This window comes from Labrus mixtus, chromosome 22 (genome assembly GCF_963584025.1).
Source record: "Labrus mixtus chromosome 22, fLabMix1.1, whole genome shotgun sequence".
Classification (NCBI taxonomy): domain Eukaryota; kingdom Metazoa; phylum Chordata; class Actinopteri; order Labriformes; family Labridae; genus Labrus; species Labrus mixtus.
The window spans coordinates 181,965-195,493 of NC_083633.1; positions in this window are offsets into that span (position 1 = coordinate 181,965).

A 13,529-nucleotide genomic window follows, 5' to 3' on the forward strand; every position below is an offset into this window, starting at 1 on the left:
TGTCCATCCCAATGTGGAGCTTTTAAAGTGAGCATACAAATATATACCAAAACACCTGAAGAAGACAAACTCTACAAGAAATACATTCAAACTCCACAAGGATCAATCAAAACTCTAAGTCTGAAAGTAATGCACACAAAACTAAACAAGGAAATATAAAACTCAAGGTTATGCACATGAAACTACAATAAATAAATAAATGCAGACTATTAAAAAACGTTCAAATTTCAACAAAGAAGTGTTTGAAACTTTTAAAAAGAAAAAAAAATCATTGAAATCTCTAAGAAATGCATTTATGAAGACTAGAATAATTACATTCAAGACTCAAATAAATGCAAATTACAATCATTGAAATACAAAGTGGAACAAGATTTACATTCAAAACTACAAGAAATGCAAAGAAAACTTCATCAGAAATGAACACAAAGCCAAATGAAATGTATCTCCATCAAGAGAAACATGCATATCTCCAGAACAACTAGTAGACCTGAAACACACAACACTTACACATGAAGCAACAAGATTAAAAAAAAAAAGCACTCCACCAGTCCTTTGAATGTGACTAATATCTTTGAAACTACTTAAATCTATATTACAAACAGTGACTTTAATGGATTCATCAGAATGAATGAATGAATGTGGTCCTGTTTGAAGATGCTCTCAGTTCACTGTACATACGTTTCTCCAGCTGCCGTTCTCCAACGATTGTTCTCCCAGTGTTTCAGAAACAGTCTGTCTCAGTTTGCTGCTCGTGGTCATTGCAAAGATTTACTCTCGGAGCCAGAAAGAGAAAACAACTGCTGACATAAAAAAAATATTTCCACAATTTACAAACAAAACTGACCATGCTTTTCACAGCAGAACTTTTATTACAAGAATATATGAATGATTTGAATCCCATGGAGCGGGTGAGTTCCTTTAATAACTGATTATTATTACTTTCATACCATCAGGATATTTGAAACAGATCTATTCATTTGCTGTTAAATAAGCTCCACTAGAATTTGTCTAGGGATCACAAACTCATCTTTCTTAAATATTCTCACTTTGAAAACAACTTGTTCTTCTACTGTATTTAATTCAGACACCAAATTCTAGTTGGAAAAAAAACATTATTGAATATTCAAAAACTCCATAACTTCATTTGAACTAAAATCATCAACGGTCTGTCAAAGGAATAAAGAATAAAATATTTAAACTCTATGTATTCAGAAGTATTTAAGCTTTAGTATTATCACAGGTGAATACAGATTGATGTCAAGGATACGTTTCTATTTGCATACATGTGTAATTTAAGTTTCTGTATTGCACTTGTGATTTTCCTACATTTCAACGCAGTTCCATCAAAGTCCACAAGATGGCACTGCAAGAAATCTTACTTGGATTTGAGCACTTAACATACAGCTGCTGGTTGACCTGAAATCTTCTCACACAGGTATTTGTTCACCTATGTTTGAATTAAAACTACAAAACATTCTGTTGTTATTCTCACAGGTAGAGGACAGCATAGGTTCATTGGAATTTGAGTCCACTGATGTTAGAATCAGCGTGACAATTATAAAAGGGAAGAGTGGCACAATAAACAACATTACAAATATACACATTAAGCACACACTTTAGAAAACATTGAAGATACACATAATGAAAAAAAAACACATTTTATGAAATATAAAAGGAGATGCATTATAAAACAATTACAAAATATTGTATATGTACTCATGAGATTTTCCACTTACATTGCAAAAATAATGATGCACTATTTTACTCCTCATTTTTTGCAAACTATATCCTCGTTCCTAGCCATTAACTTGACTCTGTCTGTGCTAAAGCAGAGGCCCATGTCCTGGAGGATCTTGTTTTTTCAGGTTCTCCCACCAGGAACACGTTTCACAATGTTTTATGACCATGGCTTGGTTTATATGGTAACAGTGACTCATTCAGGCTGGTATGCAGCCAATCGTTGAGTGGAATTGCAGGAAATGATTCCCCTCACTCTGAAAAATATCTGACAAAACATTAACTCCACCTGGAGGCTTTTGTCAACGGATGAAGGGATTGTTATGGTGCCCTCAAAAACATGTTAAAGAGATATTTTAAAGTATTAACCACCCAGTTTAAGATGAAACATTTTATAATTATAGATATGAGTCAATACAGTTATAAAAAGATGAGACGTTGGATAAATGAAGGGTTTGAGGTTGTCTATGATAACAATGTGATTTAGTGATTGTATCTCTGTTGACTAACAGTTAACACACATTTCATATAATCTATCTGTTCAGACTTATAGAGTTTGACTGTGTATTCAGTGCATATTTTTTAAGTTTGTTTTAGCCAGCGCTGGAGGGCAGATGGATGACCTTTAACCTAAAGACTGCAGAACGAGAGGCAGCAGCAGCCGCAAACTAAGGCCCTCAATGATTTCCTATGTCAGTGACATACATATTTCAAAGAGGCCAATCAAAAGAAATGTTCAAAGTCCCTCAACACAATGACATTAAAATGCACAAGAATGACTTTTGTATTTAGATTTTCCATGACAATTTTAAATGACCTAAATATCCTCAAAAAGATTAGATTCAAATAAAAATAGGTCGGGGAGAAGTGTTTAACATGATGTAATACAAGCAGATGCTTAATAAATAAGTGGATTCATACATTATGTATTTATTCTAAATATAAAACACATTATTCTATCGGTCTATCTTTTCTATTTCTTAGCAGGGTTTAGTAACTTCCTGCAGTCCCATCACTGCTCACAGTAGTTCATCCCAGAAGCATCATTTGGTTTGAGTAAACAAACAACATATAACATGTGAAGATATTATCAGAGTTAGAGCAGATTTAGTACGGCTAGCTGTCCCCCGTTTCAAGCCTTTGTGCTAAGCTATGCTAACCCTATGCTTTAACCTTGTAGTTGTAGCTCCTTCTCAAACTGTTCAATCGTTGCTTTAAAGTTGATAATAATTTGTCAAACAAACAGAAATACATAATAAATTAAATCAATGAAAATAAAACTTTTCTCTGTGTATACATGTTTATTCCTTTACTTGAGGAATGGTTTGTAAAACTTTGTCATATTTTAAAAGCCCTTTTAAATCTCTCCATATCCTTAAAATGGTGATTTACTAACACTGTCACATGTTATACAGACATCAACAGCAGCACCTCTAAAAACCATCATAAAGACAAAGTCAAATGTTTTCATCAGTGTCATTTACTACATGTGACAACGCAGCACCACAGCTACAACACAGCGCTACACACACACACGACGTGTGCTAAACTTAGCCCTGCTGCTCGGACAGATCATCTCTCTCTGTGACTGCTGACTGCAGGTGAAAACATTCTCGTCACATGTTGGGGATGTCGAACCAGCCGTTGATGACAAACACTCTGTTTGGGCTGTCAGAGACATAAGCAGTTATTTGAAACCTGTCACTATGATAGTTTGGGTTTTTTTCTCTTCCTTACGTCTCCACATCTTTCTTCCATTCCGGTCCTTTCCCTCCCCCTCATCTCCTTCCTCTTTTTCCTTCTTTCCTCCTTAACCACCCCTTATTCCCTTTTCCCCATCTCCTCTCCTCTATTCTCCAGTCATTGCCTCTTAGCTTCTTTCTTCCCTCCTCTTCTTTCTCAATTTATTGTCCTCTCCTTCCTTTTTTTCTTACTCTCCCTCACTCTTTATTTTCACTCCCCTTTTAACATCAGTTTCTTGATTTCATTTTGGACCTTTTGCCTTTTCTTCAGTAGATAGGACGGTTGATAATGTAGGAAACCGGAGATAGAGAGTGGGGAGTTCCTGGGCCTCTCTTACTGCTGGTCCATCAGACACCCCTCACTCTTACTTGTCCTCCTCTTTCTCTTCTTCTTCCTTCTCCCATGCTCTTTCATCTCCTTCCTGTTTAACTTTTTCTTTAACTTCCCCTTCCCCTTCTCCTTGTTCTCCTCCTCCTCCTCCTCCTCCCATCTGTCCCACTGCAGATGGAGTGTAGAGGGGCTGCAGTCTGCGCCCTGTAACCTGTATACTGATGTTATATAACTCTCCTTATTACTCCCTCATGCATAAAAAACAAAAGTCAGCGAGCCAAAAGGTGAATCCCTGCAGCAGTGTGGAGACCACTATCCAGGCTGACATCAGTCTCAGTCTGCATCTTTATGTGTCTTTACAGAGTTTGACTTAGTGAAAGATGCTCTTACACAAGACAGCTGCAGAGAAATACTGATCCAGGCACAGCTTAGTTTGCTGTAAATTAAAATTAGGGAAACGCCTCCGGCCCGAACTGTAGGCGTGATACTCCCTCTAGCTTTTAGTTCAAAAAGCACAACATCAAATACCAAGATGGTGATAATGTACAAGTTGCTAAGAGAATGCAGTTTGTCCACAGAGAAAGAGTACTGTCAAATGTATTCTTCCAGGTTATAACCACTGACTGGAAGATGGACCACTGAACATTTGCCCGTTGTACAAAAGTGACTTTATTCTTTATATTCTGTAAAACTTTCTGAAAATCTTAATAAAAACATGGTTTAAAAAAAAAAAAGAATGCTGATGTTAGCATCTTAGCTAATCCTAACCCTATTAGATCATAGAGCTACCTAGCATAGCATTCAATCAAAAATCCAAACTGTTAGAATACAGCTGCGGTTTGTTCTGGTTTGTACACTCATTACTGGGTTTCTCTTTTGTTTTTATGTGTTCTGTGTCTTTACAATTCTCTGATCCATCTCTAGAAAGATGCAGTTTAACAGTCTCTACGGTAAGAGATAGAAGTGTGTGTATCTTGGGGGACTGGTGGCGCAGTGGGGCAGTGGTTAGTGCGCGCACCCCATGTATGGAGGCTGTAGTTCTCCAAGTGGGCGCCCTGGGTTTGAATCCGACCTGTGAACTGCATGTCGTTCCACTCTCTCTCTCTCTCTGATTTCAGACTCCACTGTCCTGTCTCTAAAATAAAGGCAGAAACCGCCCAAAAATAAATATTTAAAAAAAGAAGTGTGTGTATCTTTCCTTACAGGACATAGAGGCATAACGGAAGCATATTTCTATATTTCTTTCATATTTTAACTTGTTACATTTTACAATGAAATGATGCATGTACTCTAAAAGTTATTGCATGAAAGTGAACAAATGTTACACTCCACTATATTCCTCTGCCTCTCTGTGCCAATTTAAACACTCAGTTTAAAAATCAGTCTGGACTCGTTCAGGAGCCTCATCTTCTCGTTTTTGCTCTCACACCTCCCTCCCTTCATTTCCTTAAGATAGTTAAGATTTCATGTTACGGAATCAAAGGTGTGGTTTTGGATAGAAATCTACGACTATGTACAGAAAGAGAGTGTGTGTTCAGAAAATGTTCAGAGATGTAAACGTCAAAGATCTTCCATAACTAAAGTGAAGGAGCACTAACAGACCTGCTTGTGTTTGTGTTCATCAGGCATGTCATATCACCACTGTTTTGTTCAGAACTAATATCAGATACTGCTCAACTTGACTTAGATAGCACCGTTCAAACAGAGCAAAGTGCTTCACAAAGGAACAAACAAATAGGAAATAAGAAGTGGAATTGACAACAATAGACTAAAACAAGAAAAGAGAAGATCATATAAGAATAATAAATAAAGAAGTTACTCAGTTAATAAAAATAGACATCAATCAAGTTAGTGAGTTTCATTCAGAGGACCTTAATGATCCGACTAAAACCTAAACTAAAGAAAAAGATCTGTGATTCATGTATGTGGGTCTCATGTTCTTTATGTCTGAGTGCTTATGTTGCCACATGTTTGCAGCGTAATTAATTTATTAAGAGATTATATCTTTATTTAACCTCGGAGCACCACCTTACAAAGAAAGGAAATTAATATTACCTGTAGTAATTAATTAATCAGTCAGTTTCATATCTTGAAAAAGTAAGTTCTGGAAATGTTAAACCAGAAAACACACAGACAAAGTCCTGAATTTTATGTGTAAAATTTAATATAAAAGGGGTAAACAATAATGTATAGATGAAACAGATAAAGAATATGATTATTATGATCGGGATGATGCAATTATGATGTATGGTGATATTATATATTTAGTAATGAGATAAGACGCAGTATTGTTTGAATGACTTAATCAGAAAATGGTCAAAAAGAAAAGGTTGATAAAAGAATTTTGGGATTCTATTTGGATTTAAAGAAGGGCTCTGAATAGACACGACTCAAGACTCAATCTTCCAACACCCCTTGCCACCAGCAGTCTTACTGTGAGATGTATTCAATTGAACTCCGCCGGCTGGTCCCGCGTTTCAGTCTCTGGCAAGCGGTTCTTTTCAGGCCCAGAGAGGTCCACGGGCCAGATTAGATGCCTTAACAACTTGGTCGGAGTGTGCAGCTGGGATGGAGATTGTACGTCGGTTCAGCCGTCGTCTCAGAAGCTCCAAGAGGATCCAACAGGAAACAATATTAAAGAGTCTTTTAATACGTCGATTTCCAATTCAGATTAACCTGATGGCCATCTCGATGAATCCAAATTAAGGAATTGGCGTTCAAAATTAAAGAGCAAAGACTTTGGAGAAGAAAGTTCAAAAACCTTGCTTGAGCCAGGAAGAATTGATGTTTCCAAAAAATGTGCGTTGAAAATAAAAGTTCGGCAGAGACTCGTCTCTACGGCACAAACTTAAAAGAAGGGATTCGGACCGAAGTCCGAAGAGAATCAAGCAATCACACCATCTGGGAACATCCTCAATTAATCCCAGCCTGTAGGTGAACAAAAACATGTTATACAGTCAACATTCTTAATAAGACATATTAATAAAGTATGAAAAGAAGTTGGTGTCTTTAAATAACACCTTCTATAGCTAATATCAAAGAGTATGCTTTATAACACGTCTAAATGTATAATTATGAAGGTTACGTATTCATGGATATTCTAACACTAGATGGCAATAGCGCTCCACGTCAAATTCCTATTAAACATAATATAACTCTTATTCCTGTTCTGAAGATCAGATTTTTAGTTTAAAAAGATGATTATAATACATTCAATGTGACAATTACAAATATATAGATGAAGAAAGACATAAATGTTCATTTGATGCAGAATTGAAAGCTGTGGTTTAATTCAGTTCTTCAGCAGTCCTTCAACAGATGGTCAATTTTACGACTTTGCAGAGACTGGTTTCGGTCACAGTTCATGTCTTTGGGGTCAATTCGTAGATAGCAGAGTGTTCTGTTTCCGCTTGGTTGTTGACTCCAGGCGTTGTAAAAGTTTAGAATATCCTGTCTTCCAGAGCCTGTCTGAGAGGGAGACTTAAATCATTGATCAGTTCCTTTGTTTCTTGGTAAAAAAAAGTCACCCATGTTAATCCACAGTCCTGAGTCCTGCAGGAAGAGAGGTTGTGAAACGTGGCTGCTAATGTTAAAAAGGCACACCGAAACACACACACACACACACACACATTACTGTCAGACATGGTCGTCTAGCCCAGTTGTGTTAAATGTAAATAATTAACAGTCTCCATGCATGACATTTCTTTATGGGGCCCAGGCAGGGAAACCTCCATCCAGGCATGAAAACAAACCAAAGTTTACAAAGGTTATGTAATCAGGAGGTTGGTGGTGACAGTGCAGAGCAGTGCTGACAGTGCAGATCAATAACCTCTCAGTCTTCTGATACTGATCTAGACGGCTTCCACAGACTGTTCAGATAGCCTGATTATTTGGACATCGAGTTGCAACAGTTTAAACTCGTGGATAAGCTATCATTGTAGCATTCTAAGTAAAAAAAAACAACATTTTTCCTTGTGTAAAGCTTTTGTTCGATGTTTAAACAGACTTGCTCAGCAGCCTCTTTGCAAAGCTTAACAAGCTTCAGTATAAAAACACCTGAGCAGATTCAGTTGTTGGGTTTTGTTTTGCGAGACATCTTCAGCTTAGACTGTTTTTTTTTTAAAGGGGACATATTCTGAAAAATCCACTTCTACAGTGTTTGTGAACATATATTTGGGTAATTTGCACAGATGGACTGTTTGAAAAGGTAGAGGAGGGGGATAATATTTCCTCTTTAAAAGAGTTTCACTTTTCAAAGGTACTGGTGTGTCACAGTACTTATTTGACATTATTTTTGCTGCTCAAACTCATTAAAGAACTTTAGCAAACTTTTCTAACTTTTCTGCACTACCAAACCTGCATTGGATATTTTTTTTCACCTTTTCTTTAATTTTGTCTTTAGGGACCCAATCAAATCAACATAAATAAATATTTTAAAAACACATTTTAAAGCTGTAATATGTAGAATGTTTAAAATCCATTATCTTTTATCGCTTGTCCCGGGGGTCTGGCGGGGTTACACCCTGGACTGTTCACCAGCCAATCACAGGGCTGACATATAGAGACAGACAACCAGACACACTCACATTCACACCTACGGACAATTTAGAGTCAGGAAGCCAGAGTACCCGGAGAGAACCCACACAAGTACGTGAAGAACATCACATAGAAAGGCCCTGTCCAATGGACCTCCTCACTGTGAGGCTAACCACTGCTGAAAGAAAGACAGGAGTCATTTCAAAAACTCAAAGTTAGGTAGTTCTTTGTACTCAAATATTCTGCCAAACCAACACACTCAGAGTAATCAGCCTCAGTCAGGAGAGAAACATTTGCCTTTGGCAGAGGTGTAAGCTTAAGTGGATTTTCTTTTCAAAACTGCACACAAAGTTAAAGTAATACATTGTAAGTTGATGAATGACATATTTTCACATGCACCCTAAAACCTCTTTCCTCAGCTCGCTGTCACATCCTCTGGTCGAGCCGTTCAGATCCGTGCTGATTATTATCCTGCAATTATGATGATTATGTCTTGAACTTGATAAACACGAGTACACCTCCAGCTTTGGTGTAATCACACTGGTGAACACAACACATATTTATAAAAGCACCCGATGTGACTAATCCACAGCAGATGTGGTTTATCAGCAAACAACCAAAGAAGAAATGAATCATGTTCAAACAACACAGTGACGTCAGCCTTACATTACTCTCATTCCTCCCTCTCTCCCTCTCCCTCCCTCTCTCTCTCTCCCTCTCCCTCTCTCCCCCTCTCTCTCTCCCCCTCTCTCTCTCCCTCTCTCTCCCTCCCCCTCTCCCTCTCCCTCTCCCTCTCTCTCCCCCCTTTCTCTCTCTCTCTCCCTCTCTCTCCCTCTCCCTCTCACTCCCTCTCTCTCTCCCTCCCTCTCTCCCTCCCCCCTCCCTCTCTCTCCCTCTCCCCCCTCTCTCTCTCCCTCTCTCTCTCTCTCTCTCCCTCTCCCTTCATCTCTCTCCCCCAATCTCTCTCTCTCCCTCTCTCTCCCTCTCCCCCCTCTCTCTTTCCCTCTCTATCTCTCTCTCTCTCCCTCTCCCTTCATCTCTCTCCCCCCCCCCCCCTCTCTCCCTCTCCCTCTCCCTGTGTGTGTGTGTGTGTGTGTATTCAGGTCGCCTTTTCTTACACAAGAGCTCATTCATAAAACAGCACCACACCTCAGGGAAGGGATGAGAGAAAGTCTGTAGACGGCTGCTGAGACATATAGAAAGAGTTTGCTGCAGTGTTGAGTATCTGTGTGTGTTCATGTCACGCTGTGGTGCAAGAATGTCATATCAGAGGCGTTTCAGAGAGGTTGTGAAACCAACTCTCCTTCACTGTAAAAAAAAACAAACAACAAAAAACTGCTGTTCAGTTGTTTTTTTGTGACTAGCAACAATCTTTACAAGCTATGTAAAGTGGCCTTGTTTTGGGTCTAATTGGTTCTGTTACCCATGTCTGAAAAGATTAACTCTGAAGGATTAGAAAGGGCAATTTATTATTGATAATATTGTCAAATCAATCGATCGATCTAATTACAGCTCACATAATGCTTCCAAAATCTCTGAGACTCAAAATGTCAATCCAGAAGTGTCACAGTGAATGCTCTTACATAGTTTTCTTCAATAAAGACCATTTAAATTAACTCTATAAAACATTAACACTCCCTCAAACGTATTCAATTATTGTGGTCTTAAAAAGATTGAATTCATTTGGTTTTTTTTAAACATCACAATGTTTTTGTGAGGTTGATCTGTGGGCTGCTAGTCCTTATTTGGAGAGGATAGTGGAAAGAGTAGGAAGTCAGGAAGAATGAGAATGCTGGGAGGAGCTACAGGTCTCACCCGGCCACGGGCCTCCTGCTGGGACTATAGCCTCTGTACTTGACCTAATGCTAGGCCATCAGCGCCCCTGTTACAGTTTCTTGAAAAAGATTTGTTTGTCCAACATTGGAAAGCCAAAATGTCCAAATAATTATCACATAAGCAAAAAAAGGGGGCAAAATGAACAACTCCTAAGCGGGGGACCAGTGGGGACTTTTAGGCATTTTTTAGCTCAAAAGTGTGTTACGGGAAAAAAAAAAAAAAAGGATTCTATAAATAATTGTATATTAATTTTACTTTGACTACCTAAACAGTTCACCTTTCTGTTTCAGATCTTTACCTTTGTGAAAGTGCAAATAAGAAACCTTTTGGACTGTAGACAGTCATACTGCCAACAGAAAATCCATTTCAAAACATTTATTACCTCATCTTAATAGTCACACACTCATCTAACCAACTGGAAAAAAGAAGACCAGTTTTCCAGTATGCAGGGAACCAGTGAAGAAGAGATGAGGTCAGTTTGTGTTGTATGTCCACAGATAGAAAAACTTGTTGAATGACACCCTTGCAAACTTTAGTATGTATGAAGGCAAAACACGACCTGTGAGAACTCACAATATTGACTTTATATTGGCTGATTGTTTGTTAGTCCACTATCTTTAAGGTTTTTCCTGCTTCTGTGTTTGTGTAAGCAGAACTGATGTTGGTCTCTTACCCTGACCCAACCCATTTATGTTTTTGTTATTTTATTCCTCTTTTTTATCCCTTGTTGGATTTTCATCATAAAAGTAAAATGCATTTTTGTAAGTTGATGTTATTTGACACATTTTTTAACCCTATGCAGCTACGCTGTAATTCTGGGCAGAAAAACCTGAAGGAATTTCTTCATCCTGAGATGTTGCAGTATAGGGCTCAAAGATGACATTGTTGTTAAGGGACGTTCTTTATGTGTGAAAAAAGGTTGAAGTCTCTTCTTGAGTTTTATACTTCTTCAAGTGAATTGCATCATCATCTTCTTTTAACTCATGTTTGTGTCATCATGGCCGTGGGGTTTTCTCTCACTTTCCCACATTCAAGCCACAACACTGTCCCTGTCTGGCTATGTTTATGCCCTTTAAAGTCTAATCGTCACATGATTATAGAGTGTGAGTGTTTTTGTTCTACCTCGAGGAGACAGAGGCATCATTGTGTAGCCTCAACAGTCTGAGCTACAGTACGGCAATAATAAAGTCTTGAAGTCATAGTAAAGTCATGCTGCAAAAATAGGTGAGTACATAATTCCTTTAAATGCTATTTATTCAACTTTCATGTTCATCTGAAGATTTAAAAGAAGGTAGCCATGACCCCACCCTAGTTGTCCCTGTCTCTCTGATTTATCATCTCTAAGTGATGTTTACGCTGTTGAGTCAATTTCATCAACAGCTATCATCATGACAGGCTTTAATATGCACCAACAAGACCGCAGTGTGTCCTTCAAGCATCACAACCAACGTGTTGTCATTCATTCATGTGCAGCCTTAGGATCTGTCATTTATACTGTTGTCTAAACTGTGAAGAGAGATGTGCGTTGTCTTCACAGCTGTCTCACAGGGCACAGACTCCGGTCCGACCCGTTCCATGTAATTGCAGTGCATTATGGGAGTTAATGCTAATGTCAGGAGCAGTAATGTGTGTGTCATGTATCGGTCCAGCCAGCAGTTGATTTTAATCAAACCTCTGACTCTTCATACGTTCAATTTTATTCTGAAGAAAATATTTTTTATTTGAAATACTCAATATAGAGACAAACACTGACAAATAAGGCATAATTATGAAGCAGTGTAAACCCATACAGCAGGGAAGTATGACTGACACACACACACACACACACACACACACAGAAAATGTTTAACTGTAGAACAATATTACAGTGAAACGTCTTAATTCTACTCTATTTCACTAATAATAATTTGGGAAATGTATGTAAACAATTTAACCAAAAATATGAGCTTACCTATGAAAAGTCATTTAATGAAATTTTTCTCAAAAACATTTAAAAAACATTTTTTTAATCACCACATAGCTAGCAATCAATAATCCAACGGTCACTTTGGCTTTAGCTAACATTAGCAGTTAGTTAGCTTGCAAAAACCTTATATTTTAAGAAAACAAGTAGGCTAAGTAACATTTACAGGCTCACATACATAAAGTTATTTTAATACATTTATATACAAAAATGCCAATATCACCACATAAAATATCTAGAATTTTAAATAAGCTTGTTAATATATAGGAAACAATTCAACAGAATTGAGTTACCTTGCTCATTTTAAGGTCACCTTTACATTAGCCAGTTAAGCCCTCACAATGTACAGTAAATATTGTTATTACCGCATAACAAGCTAATGTTAAGCCAAATGTCTGTTAACCTTTAGCTAGGATTTGCTAATAAAGTGCTACAACAATAATAATGTGTTGGCCTAAAATTATTTCATAATTTCTAATAATTTAGGAAAACAACTTCACAAATCTAACAGGGATACATACAGGTTAAGTCATTTTAGAACATTTTAATGCAAACTTGTTACATTTTCTACTTTTAACCACCACATAATGTTTAGCTAGCTGTCACTGTACTAGCTAACATGTGTTAGCTTGTTGAGCCCTGGTGTTCAGATCTGGATATGAATCCTAACCAGTGATGGATTTAACTTAATGCATTGAGAAGGAAAAGACAGAAAGGCTCTGGTTCTCTGAGCTCTCAGTTGTTCCCTCAGCGTAGACGCAGCTTTCTGGTAGGCATAGATCCATTTGCAGAGGCTCTATATTCAACAGTGACAGCAGCTCACATCCATCTTAGCGGCCTTGGCTGGCTGTCAGCAGTTCTGTTCATCATTGGATGAAAACATTCACACCAACCTGAGCACCTGTGAACAGATGTCATACTGTTGTGATATAAATATTTAAAGACGGGCTTCACTAAAGCTTCATTTTGTACTGAACATTAGGGGAAAACAGATGGTCCAATCTAAAATTAGCTGTTAGCTACTGCATGCTCTAAATTTAGTCGTGATTAAATGATGCATCAGAGTTTTTTTGTTCGAAGGCACATCATCGTTGAGGCTCTAATTTTCCTTGTCTGGCTAAAAACTGTCCCCCTCACAAGCTCCATGTCTGAAGGCTTGGCACTTAGGTCCAAGAAGAGACTTAAGGATGAGCTAATGAGCTCAGGATTTGATACTGTAATCAGTGTTGGCTGCGAACACTGAGCGGATCACAGGAAAATGAAGACACAGATTAGACTGTATGAGTTTGAATATATAAATACTACACAGTATGTTCACTGGATATCAGTGTGTCAAATGTGTGTGTTGTAAGAATTCTGAGGTGTGTCTTGTTTGAGTCTGATG